The 21,869-nt window shown below is 33.8% G+C and overlaps 1 long non-coding RNA gene across 3 annotated transcripts; it reads right to left on the bottom strand.

The window, feature by feature from the left end:
* Positions 1-1,184: 1,184 nt before the first annotated feature.
* Positions 1,185-15,134, bottom strand: LOC133203775 (uncharacterized). Of its 3 annotated transcripts, none has more exons than XR_009723477.1 (3): positions 15,036-15,134; positions 14,725-14,822; positions 1,185-1,504 (listed from the first exon to the last, which is right to left on the bottom strand). It is a non-coding gene; the product is annotated as an uncharacterized LOC133203775 (long non-coding RNA). The 3 variants fall into 3 exon arrangements; XR_009723488.1 differs by lacking the exon at positions 1,185-1,504 and adding an exon at positions 4,433-4,521; XR_009723481.1 differs by lacking the exon at positions 1,185-1,504 and adding an exon at positions 12,760-12,792.
* Positions 15,135-21,869: the final 6,735 nt, after the last annotated feature.

Genomic DNA, 21,869 nt, shown 5'->3' with positions numbered 1-21,869 from the left:
GAAAATCTAGGTCAGATCCAGCATCCGAAGCAAGTGTGGTAGTGTCCATCCCTAGATGCATCATCCATGCAAGTTTGGTCCAGGTAGGGCTTATAGTTACTTGGGAATGGGACCTGCTCCTAAAACTTTAACCTGGTCACTCATCTGGAAAATCTAGGTCAGATCCAGCATCCGAAGCAAGTGTGGTAGTGTCCATCCCTAGATGCATCATCCATGCAAGTTTGATCCAGGTAGGGCTTATAGTTACTTGGGAATGGACCTGCTCCTAAAACTTTAACCTGGTCACTCATCCGGAAAATCTAGGTCAGATCCAGCATCCGAAGCAAGTGTGGTAGTGTCCATCCCTAGATGCATCATCCATGCAAGTTTGATCCAGGTAGGGCTTATAGTTACTTGGGAATGGACCTGCTCCTAAAACTTTAACCTGGTCACTCATCTGGAAAATCTAGGTCAGATCCAGCATCCGAAGCAAGTTTGGTAGTGTCCATCCCTAGATGCATCATCCATGCAAGTTTGGTCCAGGTAGGGCTTATAGTTACTTGGGAATGGGACTTGCTCCTAAAACTTTAACCTGGGACGCCGACGCTAACGCCGACGCTGACACCGACGCCGACGCCGGGGGTATAGCATAAGCTCATCTCGACTTCGTCGAGGTGAGCTAAAAATTTCAACACATTTTCTAATTTTCAACAAATTCAATGCACTATGAGACGATTTAACATTTCTTAACCACATACACTGTACTTAAAGTGCAATATACATGCATTATACTGTATGTTAAATCTTTAGAGTTTTCTTCAAGTACTCTAATAGTATATGAAATATGAAGATTACCAACAGTGATCAATCTTTAAAGTCCATTGAAACAATACATAATTAGAGCAGAGCAAACAGACTCTAAAAACACCAGGTGCAATGGAGGAGAAAGCATTTCCTGCCATGTGCTCCTTGACATGATTGGGCAAATGGAAAAATCCACAAACAATTCAGTGTAAACAATTTTGATGAAAAACATTAGTCAACATTCAACTTAATGATCGATTGAATTTGCTATAACAATTAATTTACACGTAAGTGTACACACATGTATGCAAACTAGATGAATTATTTCACAATATCCAAAATTGGACAATAATAGTTTCTAATCTAGCTAGACAACAGGAAATTTTCATTATTTCTTAAATTACATGAAACTATTGAAGTCTATGAGATACAAATTATATCTAAAAATTATACACATTTTAACAAGTGTTTACAGTTTAGTGTATTTATTATACACAAATGATGACTTAGTAATTATGACTTACTAGTAAAGTCCACAGATTGACTTCCAGATTTCAGCTCAAAGGCTTGAAGATTTTTAGTAGCTCTTTCATCATTTTTTTTTTCACTGAATATTTTCATTTTTATTTTCAAGACGCTGTTTTTGTTGAGGTCTTTTAGCAGTTTGATGCAATCCAAGAACTCCAAGGGCAATTTAAGAACTCCTGAATTTCTTTCTTACCTGGAAAAAATAAAAATTTAAAAGTTTAAAATATATTGAACTTACATGAAGAAAACTAGTAAAACTAGTGATAATGTAATAGACTTTTCAGATGTTCCAAAGCAGCTACATGTATCTAATTAAAAAATATAAAGTTTGAAGTATTTAGAGTCACCTGTATTCTGAACAAGCATAAGGGATATGTGTATTTGACAGACAGATGAATGAATAGACTGATCACTATAGAGCACCTTAGTCTTTTTTCAATAATCTTTATATTAGTGAAAATCAAATAGGAACTAGAGTGTTTCAAGGAATGTATATGTCACCTGCTAGGTATCGTCATTAAAGAGGTAAATAAATCTAAGAGTGGTCAGCTATTAATTTAATATTAGCATGGAGGTTCAAGCATTTGCCTGCAAGGAAAAAAAGGACCCAAAAGTATTTCAAAGACTGGGATAGAATCTGGCAATCAGAGAAAATATGGTTCCCCAGTCCTCAAATGAATAATTTAATTAAAATTATGAGGAATAACTATTTATCATTTTATTAATACACATGTAGGTGCTTCCAACAATCCTCGGAGGAAAGGAATTTCAGACTGTCTTTACTTTAATTGTCACTTTGTCAGTCAACACGATTCATTGTGGAATACTGATCCCAATGTATTTTCATAGTATTTAAATATAAGTTTGTGTGGTAACTGAATTTCATACAGTTTCAAAGTATAGTATCATGAGCTCAAAAACATATATAAATGCTAATTATCAAAACCCTGCCTCTCAAAATTTTGGAGATATAAGGTGTGACAGACGGACAGACAGACACCAGGTAAAGTGATCTCTAAGTGTCGTTCTGCTCTGCAGTTGACACAAAAATGAAAGTTAGTCAATTTTTGACCATGTATATCACTTCAGTGATGAAAGGAATGCTGAAGTGGTAAGTCTATCCTAATTATTTGAAAATACGGCAACCCCATTGGTCAGAATATAATACATATGCTGTCCAGCCTTAATTTCATTGGCATAAGCAGCACAAAATACGATTTAATTGGATGGTGCAACTTGTTTTTCTAGGGGGCGCTGTTGCAACCCTGGAAAAGAAAACAGGACTGGGGCTTGCCCCTAGGGGGCACTTACTGACCGGAAGTAAACAAACAACAGAAATAGCAATACACTAGAAATATGTCCATAGGACATGTATGCCCGCCGAGTGTATAGTAATGCAACATGAAATTTTGTGTTAGTGTATGAAGTTTGATGAGAATATCTTGAAAAGTCTCTTTAAAATTGAAATTGAGATCTAAAAAAAATGGATATAAATGATAAATTCTCACCAAATTATGTATAGATGCATAGCCTTAGATATCAATATTTTAAATGGTTTTAAAACCATGCAAAATGCAAATTGAAGGAAAGTGAGGTCAAGGTCACAGGAAAGGTCAAAAGTTTTTGAAATAGTTGAATAGGTCTGACTAATTATATATGTATCAGCATATTAAGTTTGATAAAGAATATCTTGAATGATTTCTTTAAAACTGAGCTAGTCACAAGCGTGGCGCCATGGTTAGAGCGTCTGCTCTTGAGTCGCGAAGTAAGGAGTTGATCCTTATGTCGCAGGTTTGAATCCCACTGTGGGACATGGAGACCAGTCCTTCGGATGAGACCTTATAAACCAAGGTCCCATGTCACAGTAGGTGCTGGCATGAAAAAGACCCCTCACTGCTCAATGGCCATGAGTGCAGAGTATAGAACAGAATTTGCAGCTTTCCACTGGCAAGTGGTGGCGTCTCCATATGAGTGTAAAATTCTCAAGAGGGACTGCAGATTACCTGTAATGATTGACCAAAATCCCTACTAGGCTTTAAACTCTTCATTCTTGACCTGTATTTCGTCAAATAAGATTTTTCCAGTTAATTAAGGTAAAATTACTAATTGTTAAAACTGTAAATGATTTTTTTTTTTTTTTTTTTTTACCTGAGCCAGATTTTTACTTTTCTTAGAAGTGTCTGTATTTGACTGTTGGTTCCACCTATCTCCAGAAAATGATCTGTAAAAGTAAATGTTAGAAATCATAATCTGTTCTCTATCTACTATAATCATGAGAAAAGGTGTTGAAAATTAACAGATGGAGATAAAATCAGCAGTCATATTAAAGGCTTTTTTTCAATAATCAATTTATTAGTGAAAATCATAAAAGTATTAGGCAAAAAGGAAAAATAAATGTTGTCATTAATTAACCTTGCATATCTCTACAATTTTCTGATAAGAAAATTATACCCGATAGATGCATTATAATCACCCTTTGCCTGCCCCTAAATTATGATTATTTAAAACAAGGTTCTTTTAGAGGTGCCTACGGTCGAAATTCATAGAAAAAAAACCTACAAAAAACGTGAAAACCTATTTCTATCATACTGGTTTATATTTATTACAAATGTCCTCATAGTCAGCATAGCCCAGAACAATAGACCACAGACTCTCACCATGAACATTTTTAGTGTCCTGGTTCGAAACCATTTGTTGGCACATTTTTATTTTTTCAAACTTTTTACCTGTATAAACACTAAAGAACGAGTGCACTTATGGGCCCCAGTAAATTAAATTAAGCATAATTTTCCATCTCAGATCATTAATTGATATCTAAACCATAAGATTCAACAAATTTTGAATATACAAAGAGCAAAGCCATACAATGTGGTAGGGGTCAGCCGACATTCGTGATTTTCTATAGTAAATCGAGGACGGTCATTCATTTCAAAGCTTTTGTTTATTGTCAGCCTAACACTGTACAAACTTGTGCGATTGACAAAAAATGCATTATACATTTATAAAATTTGTGTGAAAGTAGGAAATTTGTACATGATTAGGCTTGTACTTAAAATATTAAAAATGTATGAAAAGTTCAATGTTTTTCCTATAACAAGCAAGAGCTATTTACCTGTATGACCTATGTTGAACCCACCCGTGGAATAAATTATTTAAAATACTGGTAGTCACGTGAGTTCTACCCCGGTAAACATTCCTCAAAGATGCTCACTGTAAAACATAACCACGTTTTGTATCATTATATCGAAGTCAAGCCGCATAGAGAAGTTTGTATGTATTTGGTTTTAGGAACACGGGATGGTTAGGAGAGTTTAGTGTCGTTAAAATGTCATCATAAATAAAAGTGTCAACCATTTTAACATTCATGCAAGACAATGGTACTGGTATTGAAAGCCACCTAAATACACTTTTTTTCATTTTAAAATTTAAAGGAACTAATGTTAATACTTATTGTATTATTTCAAATGCAAGCATGCAAATTTCTTAGTTTGATCACTATGGATACAGGTATCTATACAACTTCATTCGATTTTTTTCTCGGGTAAAATAGCACAAGAAGTATCATTCGGCATACGCGCCTGTCAATGATCCACCATCAGATTGTTCAAGTGTCTGATTTAAATGTCTCCTCCCCTTGATTTAAATAAACGAAACTCAAAATAGGTTCGGTACGACTTTTCCGGATTTGGGGTATCTATAGACATTTAAAAAACTTCATTTGTTTCAAATCCATGCTGATTTAGGTGATGTTTTAATGTGATTTTAATTAGAAATGTCCACTTGTGTTTAACTATTACCAAAAGAGAACAATTTGGTAATACATTCTAAAGTAATATGGCACTGAAAAAGGACCCATTAAGCATTGCTTAAGTGCACTTGTCCTTTGATTTTTTAATACAGGCTTTTGCATTTTACTTAATATATTTTCTTCCTTAAATGCATGTTTGGTGTTGATATAAAAGACATCTATGGAAATGCAGATCATAAATTCTCTTTAACTAAACGCAATCAACCGGAACTAAACCTCATTGTAAGCACACTTTGTTCGAGGACATGAATCATTCACTTTGTGTTACTCGATACTGCAGGTGTCATGAAAAAAAATCATGCCGAGCAATAATTGCTGTGTTTGCCTTTCAAGAACATAATGACATGTAATAGTACTGTTGTGCCAGTGGGAGAGATACTGTTCTATGCAGAGTAGATGCAGTTCATTCCTCGGGAAAAATGCGTGCATTGGCAATATGTTATGCTAAAAATGCATGAGGGTTTTCAGATTAGAAAAGAATGTGGTAAGGTCAGTTAAGGTTTTATGTCCCATTGCCATTACTCAGTCAGACATCAAGAATGACCCTCAAACAAAGGATGTATCATTCTGTAAATACTGAGGTAGGATCACATGAACACACAGTTGAGTAGAATGAAATATATCGAGATAACAATCAGTATTCAAGCTCAAAAGCCCATCAAAAAATACAAAATAGGAGCAGAGCAAATACGGACCTCCAAAACATCAGAGGTGGGATCAGGTGCCATGGAGGAGTGAGCATCCCCTGCAGACTAGTCACACCCGCTGTGTGCTCCTTGTCACGACTGGGAAACAATAGAAAATTCCATACACAATTCAGTGTGTAAATAATGGCCTAACAATAAGTATGAAAAACGTTAGTCAGCATTTTACTTAATGATAAATTGTATTTGCTGACAAGGTCATTGTATCGACCATAGAACTTACAAAATGATGACTTTAAACAAGACTGCTGATATTCTTGTTTCAGCAATTTGTTTGTCAATAACTTACCTCCTTTTAAAAATTGTTCATACATAGAGGATGCTCTTGCGTATCGAATCAACTGAGAGATATAAACCCCGTATGCAGGTGATGAAGGTATATTGCTGAATAAGTAAGGGAAGTTGATGATTGAAAAGTTAAAGTCATCACGTTTATCATAAAGCTTGGTTGTTAGATTATCATTAATGTAGAACTAAAGCAATACATGAGAAACAAGAAACTACACACGTGACCTAAAGTCAGTGACCGGAACATATATCGGTAAGCTTTTTCTAAAGACTGAACCAATATTGGTCCTATAGGTCATCTCATATTTTTAACTAGAAGTGTTCCTTTGATATACTATATTTTACTTAATTTCTATAGACTTACTATACCCTGAAAAAAAAAGGAAAACAGGAACTACCTGTTTAAATGACCCCGACCACCGAGGTTAATCTAAAGTTTGTCCCTGCCTACCTGAAAAACGGACTGCCTCGGGCAGTCAGTAATTTCCAACTCTGGTTATGAGATGCTAAATGTTAAATATTTACAATTAAATGCTTATATTTACATTTTTAAATTCATCATAGATTGAGAAAGTCGATAAAATCATTTCTATATTAAGTCTGTATACTGTATAGGGGGAAAATAACTCGCGGTGTTAATATTCGCTATATTCACGGTGTGAATAAATCCGTGAATTCAAGAAACAGTGAATAAGTTTTCAATAACCTACATGTTATATTTGGAAATTTGAGAATAGACTACGATAGGTAAATATAGGTGCAGTACATGGTCATTTCAGTAATTACGAATCGTACTTGTCATTCAATTATTTTAATTATCACGCTTGACATTAATTTAGATCACCCAGCAGATAATAACCTGTATTTGTAAAAAAAAAAAAACTGTTTTAATAGCCAACGCTACATGTTTCATCAATCAAAACACTAGGGTCATGGGTTTTGAATACCCGTACGTAACTATGTTACGACGTGTATTTGTTACCTGCATTATCATGTTTTTGTCGACATTTTGGTTTTATAAAATCATTCAAATAACTATCGAACTTGCTGATGTATATATAAATCTACCCTGTTGTTCGTGAAGTGAATACATAACGCTGATTAATGCCTTCTAGCTATGCTATGGATTACCGTAAGTTTTGGAAGATAAAACGATACTTTTTTTCTCAGAACCGCTGGGGTCGTCCTATTTAACGAATCGTCCTATCTAAGGCTCAAGTTTACGAAAAATGCCCCCAAATCAGTAAAATTAACGTAAATTTTAAAGGAAATCTGTGCCATTTTCGTATTTTTTAAAATTATTTTCCCGAAAAAAAAATAAACAAAGAATTAATCAATTATTTATTTCATTGATTTCTTACAAAATAAGTTCCATTAAATATCCGTCGATGTACAAAAAACTTATAATATCATCTAGTAAATAATGTCTCAAAGTAGATTTACAAATTGTTGTGTCCATCTTGTGAAGTTGGAAGTCGCAATCGTTTACTAAAAATAAAACCGCAACAGTATCAAAGTTTAAAATACGGAAGAGTTTTTCACAATCGCAATTGTAATCTTTTTTTCTTTTTTTTACCATTTATTTGTAACGAATAATTGAAATAGTATACCTAAATATTTTTTCATTGTCTTGTGATATTTATTTACGAGGAAATGTAAAATGCGTGAAATAAATTGTTGCCAGTAAATTCCTAAAATTATTTACTAAATACACCGCTAGTCATAACTATTTTGTTTTATATCCCAAGGGGTACACTGAATTATACAAAGATTGGCTTCTAATATAATTTTCATCGTCTGACAGATAAATGGATATACACTGTGTACACAAAGGTGTTAACACCTGTGTTGGTTTAAACACCCGAAGGGCATGATTAACAGATCCACGTGCCGTTACAGGGGTATTAATACATCATCGAACAAACAAAACAGTGAAATTCATGATGACTGTTAAATTGTAATGTACTCTCAATTAAATTTATTTTTTACAACAACATCTCAAGTAAAATTAAAGCATGATAATATGATTAATTTCAATTGCTCACAGTTATATGTAATAGTCAATTGCGTGTTTTAGCAAATCCCTGGACAAGAAATATAAAAATGGCGGTCTTCGAAGTTGATATTGTACCCCGGTAAATAATGTCGGAATAAAAGAATGTGTTGTATACTACCGTATTTATGTGTTTAACGACAGAGTGAAACTACGACGGCATTTAACAGGCAAGTTGGAGAAAATACGTTACATAACAATTCAACGAAGTTTTAGGTATGTTTGTATAAAACACTATTAAAATGCTGTACTCATAAAAATACCAGTTTATTTTATCAATACGTTAATATCACGGGTTAAGTTAAAGAGGCTTACATGTTCTGATACGTAGTATCTACAGTCCCTGAAACGTTCTACTTTCCCATTTGAACAGTGAGCGAACGCTGAACGAACGGTGAACGAACGCTGAACGAACGCAGAGCGAACGGTGAGTGAACGATGTGTGAACGCTGAACGCAACTTGGTGAACGATGTGTGAATGGTGAACGGTGAGCGAACGCAGAACGCGAACGGAGCGCAAACGCGAACGCAAAGTGAACGGTGAACAAACGGTGAACGCAAGATGAACGATTTATTCGGAATGCCTCTGATCTTTTCCTTGCATTGAAACTATTCTATTGTATGTATGCCTGGTGTTAAAATAATAAATGAATAATAAATAAATAAACAAATCAATGAAAAGTGTCCTAAGAAAGACGATACATGCACAATAAGTAAAATTATTAATTTAATTTTCTTACAATATTTTCTACACATATGTACGATCTTTAAATTAAACTTTTTAATAAGACGATTTTTATCGCTGTAAAACATTGTAATTGTTACCGAACGCTGTAGTATTAAAGATAAAATCAATCTAGTTGTAAAATAAATATGTTTATTCTTATTTGATATATAAAATCATTACAAATAATATGGATTTTAAAAGAGCAAACTACGGACTTACAGAATGAATTACAACGGTTGTAACAACCATACATATATATTTCCGTGCCGAGACGATTCCGTGTAAAATAATGAGTAAAAAAAATATTTTACAAAGGTATGTGGACGTACATGTATTGCATAAATACACCCGTATTTTAAAACTTTAATGCAAAAATATATATTTATGAGTCAGTTTTATTTTTTATGATGATTTATTGAGCAGACTTCTACATGTATCTGTAGACATTTCCTGGCCGTGATTATACTCGGACAAGATGATACAAAGAGGCATTCATATTATTTGTTATATATTAAATTTTTACAACTTGATATTTAAGTAATATGCTGTCATAGTTTTTATTAAACAGACAAATGAGAGAGAGAGTGAGAGAGAGAGATTCGGTTTTAGCCCCCCTCCCTTTCTCAAATGTTTGTACCTACATGTACATGTATATCAAATAATTTTTTTTTTTCTAAATATGCCAGGCAATGAAAGAAACTATTTTTATCAAAAAATCCATTTGTTTTACAGTCGTAATCGGTTTTTATTTTCCTGCTTCAAGTTCACACGAAGTCCACGTGCTTGACCTGTCAATCAAAATCATTCGACACTGTGCAGGTGTGAAAGTCTCGTCACATCGAAGGCAAAGTGTTAAGTATTTCTACGAAGTTTAAACATTTTTTCTAATCGTTTCTAGATCTGATTCCAACATTTCTAAAAAAAAAAAAAAAAATAATAATAATAATAATAAATGAATAAAATACATTGGGAATAAACACTTGGAATGATTAAGCCGCTTGAATTTGAAACCTACTCCCTGCCAATTTAAAATATCACCGCCGGCACATGTATATTTTGAACTACTATTGTTTAATGACTTTGTTTAGATGCATGTTTGTTTTGAGACTGAAGTTACTGTGCTACAAAACACATGAACTTCTATTTAAATGTTAATTAAAATATACCAAAAATACTAACCAAGAAACCGATTTACGGGAAGGGGGGGGGGGGGGGTCTTAATTATATCGAATGGCAAACATATAAAAATCATGACTGGAGAATCACTTTGGTTATATTAACGATAATCATGTTATAAAGGCATTTCTCTCTCTCTAATTAAAGACTTTTTATATGTAAAGTAGAAAAAAAAATTCTATAATGTATTACATTAATTTTTTTTTCAAACCACACCATCAATTTAATTCGCTCTAAAGATATTTTATCAACTGGATATCCGCAGTACTGTTTATAATCCACAAAATTAGTTTTAACATGTATTTCTGTATTATTTGAAAAAAAAATGAGTTAGAAATAAATATTTTCGTCTTTTTGCTGAAGTTGGTAAATTAGTTGACTTCGGTTATTATCTATCCATTAACGATTTGTCGTCTTTAACATAACAACAAAATGTTGCAGTGCTTGAAGCATCTGTATATTGCCCGTATTTAAATCTAATTTTTCAGCATCGTTCTACATAGGTACATACATGTACTTATAACAACATTTATTTTCCAGATAAATTTAATAAATAACCTAACAGCTAAGTTAGAATAATAAAAATAAATATTGTGGATATTTTTTTCTTTAAACACGATATGTTAATTATTAAATTTGTAAATCCTTACTTAAATAAAGATAAGTCCATTCACATCGGAGTTCCGAATGACAGTAAAGACTGAACGATAAGTGAACGCTGAACGCAAGGTGAACGCAAAGTGAACGAACGAAGAGCGAACGCTGAACGCTTTGTGAACGGTGAACGCGAGCGCACGGTGAACGCTGAACGCAAAACTGTGAACGGAGAGCGAACGGTGAACGCACGGTGAACGAACGGTGAACGCACGCTGAACGAACGGTGAACGAACGGTGAGCGAACGGAAAAATGGGAAAGTAGAACGTTTCAGGGACTGTACGTAAGAATCTCTAGAAAATCGATATACAAAGCCTCGTCTTATCTTCTGAGTTCGTCCTATCTAAGGATTTTTTAAAAATTACGGCTGAAAATGAGCCTTTCGACCTATATATCCCATCGACATATACCCCAAAACTTACAGTAAATGGATATAGACATTGAAGGGAGGTACATGTAACCTTAGTTATATACCAATTCCGCGAATTCAACAAACCGCGATCGTGTCAGAGGAGAGAAAAACATGAAAATTACAACCCCTGAAATTAATCCCCTATACAGTACTTCAACCGAGAAATTAGTTGAAACTGGTTCCAGAAAAGAAGCTGAAAATGTTCAATAGTTTACAGACAATACTTGACACATGATGACTGAACAAGAACAGATAGCAATAAGTAATTTAAATGACTAAGGTGAATTATAACCTGTTCAATCTTAGATCCATCTTTTTTCTAACACGAGGGTTGATCCAAAAGTTCATGGAATTTAATTATTTCTAAAATTTTATTGTGATTTGATGAAAGCAAACAATAGGCATATTTATAATATAGAGTCATTATGCAACAATACTGGAAAATTTCACTACGTTCCAATTACCAATAAGGTCACATGAGCTTTCTGAACACTGATAGTTGTAAAATCCGGGGGAGACTTCGACGTAACGTCAAGTTAAGTATGTCATGTCATGTTATAGGAGCATCTCACCCTCATGTTCAATTCAACTAAGTAATTCTACAGAATATTCTGCCTTTTTCTCCTTTTTTCTCTTAAGAAAAGCCTGGGTATCCACCAATCGACTTATCTTTATATTACATTCATATTTCAAAAATACTCCCCATCTTTCCATATGATGTTCCAATTCAGTAGCAAAGTCAAGCACAGTACGTCAGCGGTCAACATCCATCAACGCTTAATTTGTCTACGAGAAAAACAGACCCTCCAAAAGCAGCCACACCATGGAAGTTCTATTGTTCTTAAATTTCTCACGCCACTGGAAAATCAGTTGCTAAATGCATTTTTCTCCAGCCTGTATCAGTAGTATACCCCTTTAAGTCAGAGTGTTCCTAAGATTTTAACAAAACTTATAACTTGACTGAAATGTGATGTTCTCTAACAATTAAAAGATGAACAAGAAATCATCAACTAATAATCTAAATATCAAGTTAAATCAGTAAAACTCTCACATACAGGTATATTAGTGGTCAAGCAATCGTAATTATGACAAAATTCTCATTTTATTTGCCACTTGGCGCAGGTTTTTTCCTATATCACGTATTAAGAATTAAAATGATAATGAACAAGTAAATGTCTCCCCTGCATTTTAAAACATCCTTTGCTATGGCAACTGCCATAGAGTTACTATCATTAAAATTTAAAATATTTTTTTATCAAAAAAATTCAACAAGTGTCTATATTCTTATTTGTAATTTTCAACCACTTTCACAAATAAATAAATAAAATAAGAAGAAATTCCATGAACTTTCGGATCAATCCTTGTACATGTCAGTCATTAAATTTATATAATATACAGTATGCATAAGGGAGACCAAATGTATTATTACTGCATTAAGGAGACCAACCACTATCCATATGTAAATCAGTATTCAACCACTTTCACTAATAAAAAAATAAAATACGAAGAAATTCCATGAGCATTTGAATCAACCCTCGTACATGTCAGTCATTAAATTTATATAATATACAGTATGCATAAGGGAGACCAAATGTATTATTACTGCATTAAGGAGACCAACTACTCTCCACATGTAAATCAGTATTCAACCGCTTTCACTAATAAATAAAAAAAAAATATGAAGAAATTAGTGATGAGACATCAGTTAATTTTCATAATCGATCATCGGTTGGAATCGGTTACTGCTTCTGATGCGATTTCACAGATTATAATTGGATTTCTTCATAGTTTTGTATACAAAAAGCAGACTATTACAATAATTTTATTTATTTCTTTAACATGAATATATAAAATACATAATATATTATTTTCTTTGTTGTTTTGCTTCTTTTACACTTTCTAGACCTAAAAATATTTACAGTGGACACCCAACATGGCTGCCTAGCGGCAGAAAACGAACTTCAAAAAGTCGTGGGGGGAATTAATCACTCTATATTTAAGGTAAATGTTGACTAAGTTGCATATTTTATATCTCAAATAAAAGACACAATTAATATTTTTTGAATAAAAAAGAATCAGCTGATTGATCAAACCAAAGAGCAAACACAGATTTGGCAGAAAAAAAATTCACCTGGGGGTAAATTGAATGGGTCGGTCGGGTTATTACAGGAAACAAAAATAATTTTTTTTAGGCCCTATATATGCATCTTCGGTTCTTAATCACCTCTGCTTCGTGCTAGTTGGCTAGTATCAGATGCAGATGCCATTTTCTTTCGTTAAGAAGAAATAAATTTTAAACCAGAAATGGATAATTCCGGAATGTATTGTATTAGAAGTATGTTTCCGATGATCGATTATGAAAAACTATAATCGATCATCGGAATCGGTAGCATTTTTTTGTCGACAATCAATGTTTTCTGATTATCGGTACAACACTAGAAGAAATTCCATGAACTTTTGGATCAACCCTCGTACATGTCAGTCATTAAATTTATATAATATACAGTATGCATAAGGGAGACCAAATGTGTTATTACTGCATTAAGGAGAGCAACTACTATCCACATGTAAATCAGTATTCAACCACTTTCACTAATAAATAATTAAAATATGAAGAAATTCCATGAACTTTTGGATCAACCCTCGTACATGTCAGTCATTAAATTTATATAATATACAGTATGCATAAGGGAGACCAAATGTATTATTACTGCATTAAGGAGACCAACTACTCTCGATCCACATGTAAATCAGTATTCAAAACTTGAGATTTTAATACCCTAATAATTTACATGTTTAGTTACATGAACTAAATCTATTTACCTTTGTCATAATGCAAGAACTGTTTTACATTCAGCCAACTTTAACATTACACATGCATACAGTGTATGCCATGCATTAGGAAGACCAGATGCATTATTTCAACATTAAAGAAACCAACTACAATGGAACAATTACACAGTATTCCAAAATGTTCATTCCAATACTATGGTATTTTCCCTTAATTTGTTTGTATTTAGATGACTTAAATCAATTTATCTCAGCCAGAATTGGAACAAAAAAACTAATCATAAAAGTGGCCAAACACATGAACAGACAGATGGACATGATGATTCCTATGCTTATATACACCCAAAGTTGCCAAAGTAGAGCAGATGCAGTGGTTAGAGCATCTACTCTAGAGTCGCGGAGAAAGAAGCTGATTCTTACATTGCGAGTTTGAATCCCACTGTGGGACATGGAGACCCGTTCTTCAGATGAGACAGAGGTATTAACCGAGGTCCCATGTCACAGTAGGTGCTGGCTCAATAAAGATCCCTCAATGCTCAATGGCCATAAGTGCTGAGTATAGGACAAAAATTTGCAGCTCTCCACCGACAAGTGGTGGCGTCTCCATATGAGTGAAAATTCTCAAGAGGGACGTTAAACAACAAACACTATACACCCAAAACTTTGTTTGCAGAAGATTTTGTGATACATGCTTTACAAGTATACATATTGTTCATAAGGGAATAAAAATGCTATAATATATCATTAAGGAAAGCAACTGAACTTAAATGTGCACTTCTAATTGAACTAAACAAAATTACCCTTTGTCAGAATGTAGATTTATAAACAGGAAGGCTGTTTTTCTTAATTTTTTCCATGTCAGATTCAGACTGTTCTTGAAAAAATTCTGGCATACACCCTGTAAAAGTGAACAGTGCAGATAATAAAGAGCTTCTAAATAAACTGCATAATATTTAAATGATCCACTTAAAAGGGATAACAAATGCATTTAACTCCATCAAGGAGACCAACTGATATCCATATATATATAAATCAGTACATGTATTTTAATTGTGATATTTTAATATCCTAGTAATTTACATGTTTAGTTTCATGAAATAAATCTATTTACCTTTGTCCAATGACCAATGAGCACAAGCACTGATTTTTCCTCTTTTTTCTTAACGGAATCACCAGGGCCAGTCTGCGGTCCATATGATTCTGGCATATGTACACTCTGTAAAATGCATATTTGTACCATGTACAGGCATATGAACAATATTTCTATACTACATACATGCATCATTAAACTTAATAATCTTTTTTTTCCAAAATTCATTATTCATAGTGTTTTGCTGTTAGCAAAATTCAACAAAAACTATACCGTATATATACTTGCCTATAAGGTGGTCCACCTATAAGTCAGTTGTATTTTTTGAGGTTATTTTGGAGGGATTTGCTATTGACCCGCTTATAAATCAGTACAACTTTTTGCCAGAATCAATTGACAATTTCAAATCAATGCTCTGATGTTTTAACCTGGTTTCAAAATACTAATCTTTTTATGACTCACCTATAAGCTGGACATAGAGTATATACAGTACCTGCATTATACATGCATTAGGAAGACCAAATGCATTATTGCAATATTAAAGAGACCATTGTGGCAAATGAAATCAATGTATGAATTGTATTCAAAACTACGGGTGTACTAATTTGTCTGAAGTATATCATGATATAATGTGATACACAAAGACTTTAACAGGATATGTACATATACCCACATGCCTAAATGTAACAACAGGAATTATCGTTCTACAATAATTTACTGAAATTGCCAATATGAATAAACAAAAGCAAACTTTGTTTCGATTGTATGAACTTTAAGTTTTCTTTTTACACCACGGTCAGATAATCTAACTATCCCCTGGTTAGCTACTGGGTCCTTCGTTAGATTGCCTTATCTGACGTGATATTTACTGAAGATTTGATTTTTGATACTGACTTTTATACTCAAAATAATGTCTTTAATTGTTTAATTTCTTGAGTTCAATATCACTTTGATGTGTTCAGTGTTTACTTTGATATGTAATGATGTGTATAAGCGTGTATTTTCGATAATTTAAATTTCTAGTACAGTAATCGTCCCCAAGCTGCTGTTTCATTATCGTGTCATAGTATCTCTGAGAGTGCATTTTATTAACACCTCCAAATCACCTGGCCTGCGTAATTAAATTTAACTACCACAAACAACAGCTTGGGACTAATAAGGTGTGATTATCAGCAATGGTCCCATGAAGCCTGTGCTAGACCTAATGGAAACGTTCAACAGACCGTAAAATTAGCATAATGGGATTATTGTGTACTAAGGTGTGAATTCAGCGGAGCGAGAATTTGTTTGACTTCGAGATAATGCATGTGTTTATAGCACTTGGGACCGTAAATCTACTTCGAGATAAGCGAGGTATTCGAGATTTCCGTGTTCGAGATACCGGGTTTTTTTAAAATCATAAATATAATAAAAACGGCCGGGACCGTTGATTCACTTCGAGATATCCGTGGTATTCGACATACCGGTGTTCGAGATACCGAAGTTTACCTGTATATCGATACATATCTAGATTAATGAATATATCATATCAAAAACAAGAGGCCCATGGGCCACAATGCTCACCTGAGCACATTGGCTAGGAAAAAGCACAAATCACTTCAGTATTGAAAAGTTTAAAGGGGAGGGGGCTTGGATTTTGAACTACCTGAGGATGCTTCCATATCAATATAACAAATGGCTTTACTGTTCTTGAGCAGAAGATTTTTTAAGATTTTTTTCCTATATATTCCCTTTTTAAAAATTTTATCCCCCATTGTGGACCCTCCCTAACCCCCCCCCCCCCAATCATTTGAACAAACTTGAATCTACACTACCTGAGGATGCTTCCATATCAATATGACGAAACATGGCTTTTCTGTTGATGAAAAGATTTTTTCCTATATATTCCTATGTAAAAATTTGATCCCACATTGTGGCCCCACCCTACCCCTGGGGTTTATGATTTGAACAAACTTGAATCTACACTACCTGAAGATGCTTCCATATCAATATGACAAAACATGGCTTTGCTATTCCTGAGAAGAAGATTTTTCAAGTTTTTTCCCCTATATATTCCTATGGAAAACTATGATCCCCCATTGTGGCCCCACCCTACCCCCAGGTGTCATGATTTGAACAAACTTGAATCTACACTACCTGAGGAAGCTTCCATATCAATATGACAAAACATGGCTTTGCTGTTCCTGAGAAGAAGATTTTTGAAGTTTTTTCCTATGTATTCCTATGTAAAACTTTGATCCTCAATTGTGGCACCACCCTTACCCTGGGGGTCATGATTTGAAAAAACTTGAATCTACACTACCTGAGAAAGCTTCCATATCAGTATGACAAGAGATGACTTTGCTGTTCCTGAGAAGAAGATTTTTGAAGTTTTTTCCTATGTATTCCTATGTAAAACTTTGATCCTCAATTGTGGCACCACCCTTACCCTGGGGGTCATGATTTGAAAAAACTTGAATCTACACTACCTGAGAAAGCTTCCATATCAGTATGACAAGAGATGACTTTGCTGTTCTTGAGAAGAAGATTTTTGAAGTTTTTTCCTATGTATTCCTATGTAAAACTTTGATCCTCAATTGTGGCACCACCCTAACCCTGGGGGTCATGATTTGAACAAAGTTAAATCTACACTATCTGAGAATGCTTCCATATCAATATGACTTAACAAGGCTTTGCTGTTCTTGAGAAGAAGATTTTTCAATTTTTTTTCTGTATATTCCTATGTAAAATTTTGATCCACCCATTGTGGCCCCACCCTACCCCTGGGGGTCATGATTTGTACAAAATTTAATCTACACTACCTGAGAATGATTCCATATCAATATGACTAATTGTGGCTTTGTTGTTCTTGAGAGAAAGGTTTTTAAAGATTTTTTTTCTATAAATTCCTATGTAAAATATTGATCCCCCATTGTGCCCCCCCCCCTGCCCGGGGGTCATGATTTTGTACAAACTTGAATCTACACTACCTGAGGATGCTTCCATATAAATTATGACTAATTGTGGCTTTGTTGTTTTTAAGAAAAACAATTTCAAGATTTGTCCTACATATTTCTATGTAAAACTTTGATCCCCCATTGTGGCCCCACCCGACCCCTGGGGGTCATGATTTGAACAAACTTGAATCTGCACTATCTGAGGATAATTCCATATCAATATGCCTAATTGTGGCTTTGTTGTTCTTGAGAAAAAGATTTTTTAAGATTTTTTCTATATATTCCTATGTAAAACTTTGATCCCCCCTTGTGGCCCCATCCTACCCCTGGGGGTCATGATTTGAACAAACTTGAATCTACACTACCTGAGGATGATTCCATATCAATATGACTAATCATGGCTTTGTTGTTCTTGAGGAGAAGATTTTTAAAGATTTATTCCTAATTATTCCTATGTAAAACTTTGATCCCCCATTGTGGCTCCACCCTACCCCAGGGGGTCATGATTTGAACAAATTTGAATCTACACTATGTAATGAAGGTCTCACCTAAGTTTCAACTTTTACAGCCCAGTGGTTCTTGAGAAGAAGATTTTTAAAAGATACCACTAAATTTTCACTAATTCTTGATTATCTCCCCTTGAAAGAGGGTGTGGCCCTTCATTTGAACAAACTTGAATCCCCTTTACCCAAGGATGCTTTTTGGCAAGTTTGGTTGAAATTGGCCCAGTGGTTCTTGAGAAGAAGATGAAAATGTGAAAAGTTTACAACAACAACAACAATGACAAAGACGACAACGACGACAGACAACGGACAAATTTTGATCAGAAAAGCTCACTTGAGCCTTTGGCTCAGGTGAGCTAAAAATAACTTATGGGCAGGCAGTTTTTTTATGTAATTGTGTGAAAAACTTGGGAATTTCAATCACCAAAGATTATATTTACCGGTAACTATTTTGAATTAAAACTGATCAAAAATGACATAATCATTAAGGAGGTAGCACATCTTAAATGATTATTACAAAATCATAAAAATACATAGACAACTTTACTTCACATGTTGATTTTACAGTCAAGAAAAGTTTGAATTTGAAGTGTAATTTTTAAAGACGGTGAGACAAAAAATTAAAAATGAGTAAAAAACAATTATTATTTTTATAAAATTCATGCATAATGATTTATAAGACTTTTTTGACAGAATTGTTAAAGAATTCAATATATTGCATATCGCATTAAAAAATGTCTTTCTTTTTTTTTTTTTTTTTTTTGCTCAATACACAGCCCTAGCAAAAATGATATACAACAAGGACTTTGATTGGATTATTAACATTCATACGATTGATCATAATTATTAACTGTTATTGCACTTTCATTTTCAAAATATTGTTAGGTACATTGTTTGTTCACTCTTTTGCATTGATGTTATAATTTATAAAAGAGTATTTTAGCAGAAAAAATTATCAATTTACCTTTCTTGGAATAAAGACATGTTGACCCTTGAGCTGAGATTTTCTCTCTTTCCATAGATTTATTACACTGGGGTCCACATGATTCTAGCAGAGACCCTGGTAAAAAAGACTTAACTATGGAAAAGCATGAAGAATATATGCCTATTATACATATCTTAAATTCTAATGAAAACAATGTTTTTTAATTAAGATCCATATATTTCTAATGATTGACATAATACAAATTCAAAATAAAATATGCATGTCTATATTATACACTGTACCTTAAGCAGACCAATTGCATTATTACATCCTTCAGGAGACCAACTTAAATCAATGTTTGAGAACTACTTGTGAGAACAATAAATTTGTCTACTTTACAGTACTAAATGTACATGGAATCTATAGGATCATGTTACTTTAACTGGCCTGCCTTAGTTCAACACAGTAATCTAACAAAGAAATTGAGCCAAAACAACATTTTAAGACTTTTTGAACAGTGCATGTTCCTATCATTTCAAAACCATTACCTGTAAAAATGCTAATATAGGAAAATGATGACAATTAATTAATATTGTACTTTCAGGTATATTAGATGAATTAATCTGATTTGTCAAGAAACATTTGTTAAAAAAGCACTATTATCCACTGAATAATGAAGCCACGCCCAGTGTCGCAACAGTCAACATTGCTTGACGACGGGTGATATTCCAAAAAAAGTGACTGCGCAGATTTATGCACTCAAGTTTCACTATTATTTGTATAAAACATTCAGTATAATATAATAAATATTGCATGTAGTTGAGTGTAATATTGAAAATTTTCACCCCTCGAAAACCAAATACGTCAAAAAGGGGATGGGTTTCTTTTCCAACTTCTACATAGTTTCGCCCCTGCAAAAACTGGTATAGACCTTGGAAATGTTTAAACGGGCTAAGAGAAATCAAATGCATCAAGAGTACTTAATTGTTTTTACCCAAGTTACATGCCAAAAAAGATTCAGAGAGACGTCACATAAAGTTAATGTTGATTTGAACTGAAGTTAAGGTGTCAAAAGTCATTCACGTCCAAAAGTGACATTGATCATGTGTGGTAGATAATAAACTCCTACGAGCTAAATATGCTGCCATAATCAAGTGAGGATCTTTCCCTAATCCTATATATAAATCCATTTACAATATTATATGCACTTAAGCAGCTGTTTATGACATTGTAAAATTATATAAACAAGACCGGTTTATATAATTTATATCAATTTATATAATTAATAATATAATTTATATATAATTTTATCAAGATAAGTGTATGGGGTAGAGGGAGCAGACATTGAGAATCAATGTTGTCGGACCTCATGAAACTAAACAAACAGTCTTCCAAATAACCCGGGAGTCCAATGCCAGGGACCTGTTAAATTTGCAGCCGGGCATGTAAAAATTGCCAAATTACATGTCCGAAGAGGGCATATGTGAATCTTCTTTCATTGTACGATCTTTACTTGCCATTTATTCTGTCCTTCCCCCATTATTCGCTTAAACGTTGCTATATGTAATGTCGATGGATTGCCTGTCTACATTCTCGATACGACCTGTCAAATGATTGTCAATCTAATCATTGAAGTGTTTAGTTTAACCTATTTGTTTTCTCGAAGTTGCTTGCTAAATTACGAGATGTTCTTCAATGCCACATACTGTGGCACTACAGTCATGATCCCATTTCTGAAATTCAGTTCAGCTAAACCGGCCAACAAATGACCACCATGCAACTCAAAAGTTATTTATGAACAAAAACGCTTTAGAAAATGGCAATCACAGGCCATGGTTGGTTTACGATGCTGAAAAAATTAATATAAAACCTTTATACCTAATGGGTTTTTTTTGTTGCACAATACTGGTAAATGTAAGAATTTTGAGTAGGACGTACAAATTTGAATGGGCTGGGTAAAAATGATAGGTCTACATGCCCGAAGGGCATGTGCTGAAAAAGAATTGTTGTGAAGACTGAACTAAAGCGACAGCGCCGGGTGATCATATAAAGTCCCCTTTATTACATAATAATTTGGCAAATTATCAACACATCAAGCTAAAATTTCCAACATATCTTAACGGTGAGAATTTTTATTTTTTAAGTTGAAACCTCGTGACCTGTGAAAAAAATGAAATTTGTATCCCATCTAAAGTCTTAAAATGTATCAAGGTAATTTTCGATACAAATTTGCGGTTGGGGTTATAAATGAAGGATAAAACCAGAGACCTCGGAATGGAATACTCGGAAGTCTCTGGTTTTATTCTATCCCCAACTGGAAGTTGTATCCCATCTAAAGTCTTAAAATGTATCGAGGTAATTTTCGTGGAATGAATGAGTGTTTTACAATAAAGAGACTCGACCAGAGACGTCTGAAACGATTTATTTGACAAGAAAAAAGTCTCTTGAAGCGAACGATGTCATTTTAAAGTAGGTTAATGATTGATAATGA

The sequence above is a fragment of the Saccostrea echinata genome, unplaced genomic scaffold (genome assembly GCF_033153115.1).
Source record: "Saccostrea echinata isolate AGI-Se365-2 ecotype Australia unplaced genomic scaffold, CSIRO_AGI_Sech_v1 ptg000001l, whole genome shotgun sequence".
Classification (NCBI taxonomy): Eukaryota; Metazoa; Mollusca; class Bivalvia; order Ostreida; family Ostreidae; genus Saccostrea; species Saccostrea echinata.
The sequence above is the reverse complement of the archived record's forward strand: the minus strand, read 5'-3'. Positions and strand labels throughout refer to the sequence as shown.